The following is a 14,191-nucleotide window of genomic DNA, read 5'->3' on the forward strand; positions in this document are numbered from 1 at the left end:
TCCTGATCATTCATCCACACTGCATCTTCTATAGGAGTGCTATTTATATCCTGATCATTCATCCACACTGCATCTTCTATAGGAGTGCTATTTATATCTTGATCATTCATCCTCACTGCATCTTCTATAGGAGTGCTATTTATATCCTGATCATTCATCCACACTGCATCTTCTATAGGAGTGCTATTTATATCCTGATCATTCATCCTCACTGCATCTTCTATAGGAGTGCTATTTATATCCTGATCATTCATCCACACTGCATCTTCTATAGGAGTGCTATTTATATCCTGATCATTCATCCACACTGCATCTTCTTTAGAAGTGCTATTTATATCCTGTCAATACTTATCATTCATCCACACTGCATCTTCTATAGGAGTGCTATTTATATCCTGATCATTCATCCACACTGCATCTTCTATAGGAGTGCTATTTATATCCTGATCATTCATCCACACTGCATCTTCTATAGGAGTGCTATTTATATCCTGATCATTCATCCACACTGCATCTTCCATAGGAGTGCTATTTATATCCTGATCATTCATCCTCACTGCATCTTCTATAGGAGTGCTATTTATATCCTGATCATTCATCCACACTGCATCTTCTTTAGGAGTGCTATTTATATCCTGATCATTCATCCCCACTGCATCTTCTATAGGAGTGCTATTTATATCCTGATCATTCATCCACACTGCATCTTCTATAGGAGTGCTATTTATATCCTGATCATTCATCCCCACTGCATCTTCTATAGGAGTGCTATTTATATCCTGATCATTCATCCACACTGCATCTTCTATAGGAGTGCTATTTATATCCTGATCATTCATCCCCACTGCATCTTCTATAGGAGTGCTATTTATATCCTGATCATTCATCCACACTGCATCTTCTATAGGAGTGCTATTTATATCCTGATCATTCATCCCCACTGCATCTTCTATAGGAGTGCTATTTATATCCTGATCATTCATCCACACTGCATCTTCTATAGGAGTGCTATTTATATCCTGATCATTCATCCCCACTGCATCTTCTATAGGAGTGCTATTTATATCCTGATCATTCATCCCCACTGCATCTTCTATAGGAGTGCTATTTATATCCTGATCATTCATCCACACTGCATCTTCTATAGGAGTGCTATTTATATCCTGATCATTCATCCCCACTGCATCTTCTATAGGAGTGCTATTTATATCCTGATCATTCATCCACACTGCATCTTCTATAGGAGTGCTATTTATATCCTGATCATTCATCCTCACTGCATCTTCTATAGGAGTGCTATTTATATCCTGATCATTCATCCTCACTGCATCTTCTATAGGAGTGCTATTTATATCCTGATCATTCATCCACACTGCATCTTCTATAGGAGTGCTATTTATATCCTGATCATTCATCCACACTGCATCTTCTATAGGAGTGCTATTTATATCCTGATCATTCATCCACACTGCATCTTCTATAGGAGTGCTATTTATGTCCTGATCATTCATCCTCACTGCATCTTCTGTAGGAGTGCTATTTATATCCTGATCATTCATCCACACTGCATCTTCTATAGGAGTGCTATTTATATCCTGATCATTCATCCACACTGCATCTTCTATAGGAGTTCTATTTATATCCTGATCATTCATCCACACTGCATCTTCTATAGGAGTGCTAGTTATATCCTGATCATTCATCCACACTGCATCTTCTATAGGAGTGCTATTTATATCCTGATCATTCATCCACACTGCATCTTCTATAGGAGTGCTATTTATATCCTGATCATTCATCCTCACTGCATCTTCTATAGGAGTGCTATTTATATCCTGATCATTCATCCACACTGCATCTTCTATAGGAGTGCTATTTATATCCTGATCATTCATCCTCACTGCATCTTCTATAGGAGTGCTATTTATATCCTGATCATTCATCCACACTGCATCTTCTATAGGAGTGCTATTTATATCCTGATCATTCATCCACACTGCATCTTCTTTAGAAGTGCTATTTATATCCTGTCAATACTTATCATTCATCCACACTGCATCTTCTATAGGAGTGCTATTTATATCCTGATCATTCATCCACACTGCATCTTCTATAGGAGTGCTATTTATATCCTGATCATTCATCCACACTGCATCTTCTATAGGAGTGCTATTTATATCCTGATCATTCATCCACACTGCATCTTCTATAGGAGTGCTATTTATATCCTGATCATTCATCCTCACTGCATCTTCTATAGGAGTGCTATTTATATCCTGATCATTCATCCACACTGCATCTTCTTTAGGAGTGCTATTTATATCCTGATCATTCATCCCCACTGCATCTTCTATAGGAGTGCTATTTATATCCTGATCATTCATCCACACTGCATCTTCTTTAGGAGTGCTATTTATATCCTGATCATTCATCCACACTGCATCTTCTTTAGGAGTGCTATTTATATCCTGATCATTCATCCTCACTGCATCTTCTTTAGGAGTGCTATTTATATCCTGATCATTCATCCACACTGCATCTTCTATAGGAGTGCTATTTATATCCTGATCATTCATCCACACTGCATCTTCTATAGGAGTGCTATTTATATCCTGATCATTCATCCTCACTGCATCTTCTATAGGAGTGCTATTTATATCCTGATCATTCATCCACACTGCATCTTCTATAGGAGTGCTATTTATATCCTGATCATTCATCCTCACTGCATCTTCTATAGGAGTGCTATTTATATCCTGATCATTCATCCACACTGCATCTTCTATAGGAGTGCTATTTATATCCTGATCATTCATCCACACTGCATCTTCTATAGGAGTGCTATTTATATCCTGATCATTTATCCTCACTGCATCTTCTATAGGAGTGCTATTTATATCCTGATCATTCATCCACACTGCATCTTCTGTAGGAGTGGTATTTATATCCTGATCATTTATCCACACTCCATCTTCTATAGGAGTGCTATTTATATCCTGATCATTCATCCACACTGCATCTTCTATAGGAGTGCTATTTATATCCTGATCATTCATCCACACTGCATCTTCTATAGGAGTGCTATTTATATCCTGATCATTCATCCACACTGCATCTTCTATAGGAGTGCTATTTATATCCTGATCATTCATCCACACTGCATCTTCTATAGGAGTGCTATTTATATCCTGATCATTCATCCTCACTGCATCTTCTATAGGAGTGCTATTTATATCCTGATCATTCATCCACACTGCATCTTCTATAGGAGTGCTATTTATATCCTGATCATTCATCCACACTGCATCTTCTATAGGAGTGCTATTTATATCCTGATCATTCATCCACACTGCATCTTCTATAGGAGTGCTATTTATATCCTGATCATTCATCCTCACTGCATCTTCTATAGGAGTGCTATTTATATCCTGATCATTCATCCACACTGCATCTTCTATAGGAGTGCTATTTATATCCTGATCATTCATCCTCACTGCATCTTCTAAAGGAGTGCTATTTATATCCTGATCATTCATCCTCACTGCATCTTCTATAGGAGTGCTATTTATATCCTGATCATTCATCCACACTGCATCTTCTATAGGAGTGCTATTTATATCCTGATCATTCATCCACACTGCATCTTCTATATGAGTGCTATTTATATCCTGATCATTCATCCACACTGCATCTTCTATAGGAGTGCTATTTATATCCTGATCATTCATCCTCACTGCATCTTCTATAGGAGTGCTATTTATATCCTGATCATTCATCCACACTGCATCTTCTATAGGAGTGCTATTTATATCCTGATCATTCATCCACACTGCATCTTCTATAGGAGTGCTATTTATATCCTGATCATTCACCCACACTGCATCTTCTATAGGAGTGCTATTTATATCCTGATCATTCATCCACACTGCATCTTCTATAGGAGTGCTATTTATATCCTGATCATTCATCCACACTGCATCTTCTATAGGAGTGCTATTTATATCCTGATCATTCATCCACACTGCACCTTCTATAGGAGAGCTATTTATATCCTGATCATTCATCCACACTGCATCTTCTATAGGAGTGCTATTTATATCCTGATCATTCATCCTCACTGCATCTTCTATAGGAGTGCTATTTATACCCTGATCATTCATCCACACTGCATCTTCTATAGGAGTGCTATTTATATCCTGATCATTCATCCTCACTGCATCTTCTATAGGAGTGCTATTTATATCCTAATCATTCATCCTCACTGTGTGTCTCATCAATGCAGGTAATTTATGACATGTATAAAGTATATGTTTTATAAACTCATGAACACCAGACAGTTTATCAGCCCGGTTCTGTTAGTTTAGGGGATTATACGTCTTCACCACCAGAGGGGAACATTGAGTCATTTTTCAGGTTAATTTGATATATTTTGGTACTAAAATGGATGACAGTTTATTCTGATGTTGTGAATATGAGATTACACATGGAAACTATGTATTTATTTTATTATAGTCAATTAGGAATTATTAGTAATTGTTAAATCCACTTTATGATCATAATAACTTTGACAGACATCTTGATTGTTTTTTGTTAGTATATTATACGGCAGATTTATGGAGAATTGCTGTGGGAGTGCTGTTTATATCCCATCACTACTGATCATTCATCCATACTGTGTGTGTCCCATCATTGCAGCTTTGGAAATAAATGAACTATCCATCCATTGCTCATTCCTGTGTTGACTCACAGACTTGAGGGACCAGGAAGGTCACACTAGGTTGATATCTAGCTCAAGCTTGCAAACGTTAACCACACCTTTCCATGTACTGTGTGATTGGGTTATCTAGAGGGAACCCGTTAGCACGGTAGGCTCTGGTGCCTTTTTGCTGTGGGCTCAAATCGACAGAGGAAATCAACCTGCTTGCTCCTTTTTGTTTTGACAACTTTTCATTAGGGATGTTATGTTTGATACCGGAGCTACGAGGCCTGCGTCCAAATCGCTAAGCAGTAAACTTCAAAGCAGTGCACCGATGCCTGTATCACTTTATCAGCAGCACGTCATCAATGGCGTCTGAAGCTTCATTTCATCAAACAACCACCTGATTGGTTTGGTATTGGGCTTGTTCGACACTGCAGGCGACTGCAGACTGACTGATCTACAAATCACCTTACATCATAAATAACTTCTCATTATTATTTATAAATCAGTCAGCCAGTCACCATTTACCCACAATGCAGCATGGATTTGATGCTCTCGAACACGGCCAGTGGTTTAATAGATGACAAAAAGCCCAAACTGCGCATGCGATTCGGTGCTCAAACCTGTTGAACCTACATTACCGTTCAAAAGTTTGGGGTCAATTAGAAATGTCCTTGTTTTCCATGAAAAGATTCATGAAATGAGTTGCATAATGAATAGGAAATATAGTCAAGACTTTGACAAGGTTTTAAACAATGATTTTTAATTGGAATAATAATTGTGTCCTTCAAACTTTGAATCCTCCATTTGCAGCAATTACAGCCTTGCAGATCTTTGGCATTCTAGTTGTCAATTTGTTGAGGTAATCTAAAGAGATTTCACCCCATGTTTCCTGAAGCACCTCCCACAAGTTGGATTGGCTTGATGGGCACTTCTTACGTACCATACGGTCAAGCTGCTCCCAGAACAGCTCAATAGGGTTGAGATCCGGTGACTGTGCTGACCACTCCATTATAGACAGAATACCAGCTGACTGCTTCTTCCCTAAATAGTTATTGCATAATTTGGAGCTGTGCTTTGGGTCATTGTCCTTTTGTAGGAGGAAATTGGCTCCAATTAAGTGCCGTCCACAGGGTATGGCATTGTGTTGCAAAATTGAGTGATAGCCTTCCTTCTTCAAGATCCCTTTTACCCTGTATAAATCTTCCACTTTACCACCACCAAAGCAACCCCAGACCATCACATTGCCAACCACCATGCTTGACAGAAGGCGTCAAGTGTTCCTCCAGCATCTTTTCATTTTTTCTGCATCTCACAAATGTTCTTGTTTGTGATCCGAACACCTCAAACTTAGATTCGTCTGTCTATAACACTTCTTTCCAATCTTCCTCTGCCCAATGTCTGTGTTATTTTGCCCATCTTAATCTTTTCTTTTTTAAACGGTCTTTACTGTTGACATTGAGACTGGTGTTTTCCGGGTACTATTTGATAAAGCTTCCAGTTGAAAACTTGTAAGGCGTCTGTTTCTCAAATTAGACACTAACGTACTTGTCCTCTTGCTCAGTTGTGCACTGTGGCCTCCTTCTATTCTGGTTAGAGAAAGTTTGCACTGTTCTGTGAAGGGAGTAGTACACAGCATTGTACGAGATCTTCAGTTTCTTGGCAATTTCTCACATGGAATAGCCTTCATTTCTCAGAAAAAGAATAGACTAATTATTTTCAGAAGAAAGTTATTTGTTTCTGGCCATTTTGAGCCTGTAATCGAACCCACAAATGCTGATGCTCGAGATACAGTTTTATTGCTTCTTTAATCAGAACAACAGTTTTCAGCTGTGCTAACATAATTGCAAAAGGGTTTTCTAATGATCAATTAGCCTTTTAAAATGATAAACTTAGATTAGCTAACACAACGTGCCATTGGAACACAGGAGTGATGGTTGCTGATAATGGAGCTCTGTACGCCTATGTAGATATTCCATAAACAATCAGCTGTTTCCAGCTACAATAGTCATTTACAACATTAACAATGTCGACACTGTATTTCTGATCAATTTGATGTTATTTTAATGGACAATTTTTTTTAAATTTTCTTTCAAAAACAAGGACATTTCTAAGTTACCCCAAACTTTTGTTACACCATGTAGGAGCAGTATAGACCTAGTCTGTTCATTATATACATCTACATGATGTATTGTTACACCATGTTGGGGCAGTATAGACCTAGTCTGTTCATTATATACATCTACATGATGTATTGTTACACCATATAGGAGCAGTACAGACCTAGTCTGTTCATTATATACATCTACATGATGTATTGTTACACCATGTAGCAGCAGTATAGACCTAGTCTGTTCATTATATACATCTACATGATGTATTGTCACACCATGTAGGAGCAGTATAGACCTAGTCTGTTCATTATATACATCTACATGATGTATTGTTACACCATGTAGGAGCAGTATAGACCTAGTCTGTTCATTATATACATCTACATGATGTATTGTTACACCATGTAGGAGCAGTATAGACCTAGTCTGTTCATTATATACATCTACATGATGTATTGTTACACCATGTAGGAGCAGTATAGACCTAGTCTGTTCATTATATACATCTACATGATGTATTGTTACACCATGTAGGAGCAGTATAGACCTAGTCTGTTCATTATATACATCTACATGATGTATTGTTACACCATGTAGGATCAGTATAGACCTAGTCTGTTCATTATATACATCTACATGATGTATTGTTACACCATGTAGGAGCAGTATAGACCTAGTCTGTTCATTATATACATCTATATGATGTATTGTTACACCATGTAGGAGCAGTATAGACCTAGTCTGTTCATTATATACATCTACATGATGTATTGTTACACCATGTAGGAGCAGTATAGACCTAGTCTGTTCATTATATACATCTACATGATGTATTGTTACACCATGTAGGAGCAGTATAGACCTAGTCTGTTCATTATATACATCTACATGATGTATTGTTACACCATGTAGGAGCAGTATTGACCAACAGTAGCTGGCTACTTATTTAGATGTTGTTTGACTTATTGAAACTGGCTTAAATGTGCTGTAGTAAACATGTTTTATTCTCACTAATCAATCAATACATTCCTGTCTTTGTATGTCTCAATATAATAGTATTATTTAATTAAATCCATGTAAAATAATCTTTGTCTGAAAATAAAATGTGATCCTCAACTGCGTTTCCCTCCAGTCAGCAGACGGCGATGTGCGTCTTTCAGGCGATGCTGCAGCGTGACGTATAATCTAGTGGACGGTTCTTCATAAACAGCTCGTCAACCACCTCGGTAGCTTGCTAGCCAACATAGCCGAAAGATTCAAGATATTTATACGCTTTCGGTCTATATTAGCTACTGTGTTTTAGACACATTTCTGTCGTATCTACTTGTTAATCTATTTAATTTAATATTACGTTATTATTTATTAGTCAGCTATAGTAGCTGGCTGGTTAAGTTAGCATTAGCCTGCTCGCTAATGATGGCTAGCTAGCTAACATCCCCGAACATGAGCTCCCTAAACTACTCCCCTCCTGTTAAAGAAGAGGAAGTCTGCTGGACGGAGAAAGAAGCTCTGGGGCTGAACATTGTCGTGAAAGAGGAGAAGGAAGAGGAGGATGTTACAGTTAAACAAGAAGTAGAGGGTGAGGCTGTTACAGTGAAAGAAGAAGAGAAAGACGTTACAGTTAAACAAGAGGAAGAAGAGGTTGATGCTGTTTTTGGAGTGAAGAAGGAAGGAGAGATTACTGTCACATTGGAAGATGAAGAGGATGAGACAGGAGATCTGATTAACATCAGTAAGTACCACCTTCAATTAGTTTTTAACTTTGGATATTCGGAGTTGGCTCGTCAATACCTCTTCAACGGAGGGCCCTGGGATGATGACTGATATGTCTAGAATCAGACGACGTAGAGAACAAGCTACCCCTTGTTTTCTCCGTCCCGTTTCCAAAAAGTGACTTAACATATATATTTGAGAAGGGTCTATCTGCTGACCGCAGACTGGGGGGCCACGGCATGTAGTGATTTTAATGTAGTGATGTTTTACTACACACCGTGACCCCCAATAGAGCCATGTGAGAGTTGGGTTGGCTACACCAAAGATTATGGATATACTGACAAGATGTCTCTCCGCCCTAACAAGGGGAGTCGTTGTCCACAAAGCTGCACTGTGGGTTGTCTCGCTCCCACCTATCCTGTCTTTGGATTGGTGGATACATCTTATTATTGTAATCTATTGTTTATATTATATGAGGGTTGTTGACGTCAACCGTCTGTATTCAATGGAGAGAGATGCTAAGCTACTAGCATGAATATGCATAGCGATCTGGAGACAACTCCTATAGTGTTTTATCAAAGTTGTCGGTATGTCACGTGTCCACATAACAACTTAATCATTACGAAACTTCTGTTGGATCAAGTAAACCTCACGTAGCAAATAAGCCATTAATTTTGTTGTTGACCAAATTCAACACTTTCCACATTGGGTTGATAATTGTTTCCACTTGGATACAACCAACTGTAACCTACTGGCATGACCTAGAGAGATACAACCTACTGTAACCTACTGGCATGACCTAGAGAGATACAACCTACTGTAATCTACTGGCATGACCTAGAGAGTTACAACCTACTGTAACCTACTGGCATGACCTAGAGAGATACAACCTACTGTAACCTACTGTCATGACCTAGAGAGATACAACCTACTGTAACCTACTGGCATGACCTAGAGAGATACAACCTACTGTAACCTACTGGCATGACCTAGAGAGATACAACCAACTGTAACCTACTGGCATGACCTAGAGAGTTACAACCCACTGTAGCCTACTGGCATGACCTAGAGAGTTACAACCTACTGTAACCTACTGGCATGACCTAGAGAGTTACAACCTACTGTAACCTACTGGCATGACCTAGAGAGTTACAACCTACTGTAGCCTACTGGCATGACCTAGAGAGATACAACCTACTGTAGCCTACTGGCATGACCTAGAGAATTACTACCTACTGTAACCTACTGGCATGACCTAGAGAGTTACAACCTACTGTAACCTACTGGCATGACCTAGAGAGTTACAACCTACTGTAGCCTACTGGCATGACCTAGAGATACAACCTACTGTAACCTACTGGCATGACCTAGAGAGTTACAACCTACTGTAGCCTACTGGCATGACCTAGAGTGTTACAATCTACTGTAACCTACTGGCATGACCTAGAGAGTTACAACCTTCTGTAACCTACTGGCATGACCTAGAGAGATACAACCTACTGTAACCTACTGGCATGACCTAGAGAGATACAACCTACTGTAATCTACTGGCATGACCTAGAGAGTTACAACCTACTGTAGTCTACTGGCATGACCTAGAGAGATACAACCTACTGTAACCTACTGGCATGACCTAGAGAGTTACAACCTACTGTAACCTACTGGCATGACCTAGAGATACAACCTACTGTAACCTACTGGCATGACCTAGAGAGTTACAACCTACTGTAACCTACTGGCATGACCTAGAGAGTTACAACCTACTGTAGCCTACTGGCATGACCTAGAGAGATACAACCTACTGTAGCCTACTGGCATGACCTAGAGAATTACTACCTACTGTAACCTACTGGCATGACCTAGAGAGTTACAACCTACTGTAACCTACTGGCATGACCTAGAGAGTTACAACCTACTGTAGCCTACTGGCATGACCTAGAGATACAACCTACTGTAACCTACTGGCATGACCTAGAGAGTTACAACCTACTGTAGCCTACTGGCATGACCTAGAGTGTTACAATCTACTGTAACCTACTGGCATGACCTAGAGAGTTACAACCTTCTGTAACCTACTGGCATGACCTAGAGAGATACAACCTACTGTAACCTACTGGCATGACCTAGAGAGATACAACCTACTGTAATCTACTGGCATGACCTAGAGAGTTACAACCTACTGTAGTCTACTGGCATGACCTAGAGAGATACAACCTACTGTAACCTACTGGCATGACCTAGAGAGTTACAACCTACTGTAACCTACTGGCATGACCTAGAGATACAACCTACTGTAACCTACTGGCATGACCTAGATAGTTACAACCTACTGTAGCCTACTGGCATGACCTAGAGAGTTACAACCTACTGTAGCCTACTGGCATGACCTAGAGAGTTACAACCTACTGTAGTCTACTGGCATGACCTAGAGTTACAACCTACTGTAACCTACTGGCATGACCTAGAGAGATACAACCTACTGTGGCCTACTGGCATGACCTAGAGAGTTACAACCTACTGTAACCTACTGGCATGACCTAGAGAGTTACAACCTACTGTAACCTACTGTCATGACCTAGAGAGTTACAACCTACTGTGGCCTACTGGCATGACCTACAGAGCTACAACCTACTGTGGCCTACTGGCATGACCTACAGAGCTACAACCTACTGTAACCTACTGGCATGACCTAGAGAGATACAACCTACTGTGGCCTACTGGCATGACCTAGAGAGATACAACCTACTGTAACCTACTGGCATGACCTACAGAGATAAAACCTACTGTAACCTACTGGCATGACCTAGAGAGTTACAATCTACTGTAACCTACTGGCATGACCTAGAGAGATACAACCTACTGTGGCCTACTGGCATGACCTAGAGAGCTACAACCTACTGTGGCCTACTGGCATGACCTACAGAGGTACAACCTACTGTAACCTACTGGCATGACCTAGAGAGTTACAACCTACTGTAACCTACTGGCATGACCTAGAGAGATACAACCTACTGTAACCTACTGACATGACCTAGAGAGTTACAACCTACTGTAACTTACTGGCATGACCTAGAGAGATGTAACCTACTGGCATGACCTAGAGAGATACAACCTACTGTAACCTACTGGCATGACCTAGAGAGATACAACCTACTGTAGCCTACTGGCATGACCTAGAGAGATACAACCTACTGTAGTTTACTGGCATGACCTAGAGAGTTACAACCTACTTTAACCTACTGGCATGACCTAGAGAGATACAACCTACTGTAACCTACTGGCATGACCTAGAGAGAGACAACCTACTGTAGCCTACTGGCATGACCTAGAGAGATACAACCTACTGTAGTTTACTGGCATGACCTAGAGAGTTACAACCTACTGTAACCTACTGTCATGACCTAGAGTTACAACCTACTGTAGCCTACTGGCATGACCTAGAGAGATACAACCTACTGTAACTTACTGGCATGACCTAGAGAGATACAACCTACTGTAACCTACTGGCATGACCTAGAGAGATGCAACCTACTGTAGCCTACTGGCATGGCCTAGAGAGTTCCAACCTACTGTAACCTACTGTCATGACCTAGAGAGTTACAACCTACTGTAGCCTACTGGCATGTCCTACAGAGATACAACCACTGGTATGCATGCATTTCTATGCATGCAACAACAACCAAAGTGCTTCTTCATTCATTACTCAGGTAAAGACCGTGATGCCGTGCTCCACGTTGGATCCAAAATCTCTAACAAATTGATGTTTATAATGTGTTATTGTCTACTTGATTTCCAGTAGGGTCTCGTTAGTCTGTCTGGACACAAAGATACTTAGCTCATAATGTGTAGAGAACTGTTCCTTGGTGGATAGGCTATTTTACAACACACAGAGCTATTTTCCTTTATTCTGGACATTTAGAATGACAACACATTACAGAGTAGCCTTGTGGGATTATTCACAAAATTATCTGGTTATGAAATGTCATGACAAATACATTTTAGTTTCCTTGTTTCACCTGAAATATTAAATATATAGTCCTAGGTCTATGTTCTTATTAGGTGAAGTTATGGGTCCTACAGTAGGTTTATGTTATTGTTAGGTGAAGCTATGGGCCTATTTGTTAAACACTTAGTGTACAAACCCTCATTGTCAGGCTGATGTTAAAGCTAGCCAAAGAGCATTTTACTGGTTGAAGTGTTTTTTTAAGTATAAAGCAATTGATTTGAGACAATAACACAAACATATTAAGCAGGTGATTCAAGCGAGCCTTACAATTATAATCCAAAAGTAATGTGAAATGCACTTATAAGCAACCTGTAAATGGAGGCTATTTTTGCAGTCAGCCTATGAGAACTCCCCTGAGTTTTCCACCACGGTGGTGAATTAGTGAATAGACACAGAGCTTAATGTGAGTTTCCTTGAGTAGCACTCCTGATCTTGTGCTGATCTTGCGCTGTAATTTTCAGAATACATTGTGGAAAACTAAAATCTTCGCTCACCATTTTTGCTCCAGGCAGATATACTACATCCATAACTAGTGGTTTCCTCATTAGCAGATATACTACATCCATAACTAGTGTTTTCCTCATTACCAGATATACTACATCCATAACTAGTGGTTTCCTCATTAGCAGATATACTACATCCATAACTAGTGGTTTTCTCATTACCAGATATACTACATCCATAACTAGTGGTTTCCTCATTAGCAGATATACTACATCCATAACTAGTGGTTTCCTCATTAGCAGATATACTACATCCATAACTGGTGGTTTCCTCATTAGCAGATATACTACATCCATAACTGGTGGTTTCCTCATTACCAGATATACTACATCCATAACTAGTGGTTTCCTCATTACCAGATATACTACATCCATAACTAGTGGTTTCCTCATTACCAGATATACTACATCCATAACTAGTGGTTTCCTCATTACCATGAATACTACATCCATAACTAGTGGTTTCCTCATTACCAGATATACTACATCCATAACTAGTGGTTTCCTCATTACCAGATATACTACATCCATAACTATCGGTTTCCTCATTAGCAGATATACTACATCCATAACTAGTGGTTTCCTCATTACCAGATATACTACATCCATAACTAGTGGTTTCCTCATTAGCAGATATACTACATCCATAACTAGTGGTTTCCTCATTACCAGATATACTACATCCATAACTAGTGGTTTCCTCATTACCAGATATACTACATCCATAACTAGTGGTTTCCTCATTAGCAGATATACTACATCCATAACTAGTGGTTTCCTCATTAGCAGATATACTACATCCATAACTAGTGGTTTCCTCATTACCAGATATACTACATCCATAACTAGTGGTTTCCTCATCACCAGATATACTACATCCATAACTAGTGGTTTCCTCATTACCAGATATACTACATCCATAACTAGTGGTTTCCTCATTACCAGATATACTACATCCATAACTAGTGGTTTCCTCATTACCAGATATACTACATCCATAATTAGTGGTTTCCTCATTAGCAGATATACTACATCCATAACTAGTGGTTTCCTCATTACCAGATATACTACATCCATAACTAGTGGTTTCCTCATTAGCAGGGACCAGTTTCTGCAACCAAATTGTGTGCGCATTGCCCTCGTGACGCAATTTTAT

The sequence above is a fragment of the Salmo trutta genome, unplaced genomic scaffold (assembly GCF_901001165.1).
Source record: "Salmo trutta unplaced genomic scaffold, fSalTru1.1, whole genome shotgun sequence".
Lineage (NCBI taxonomy): Eukaryota > Metazoa > Chordata > Actinopteri > Salmoniformes > Salmonidae > Salmo > Salmo trutta.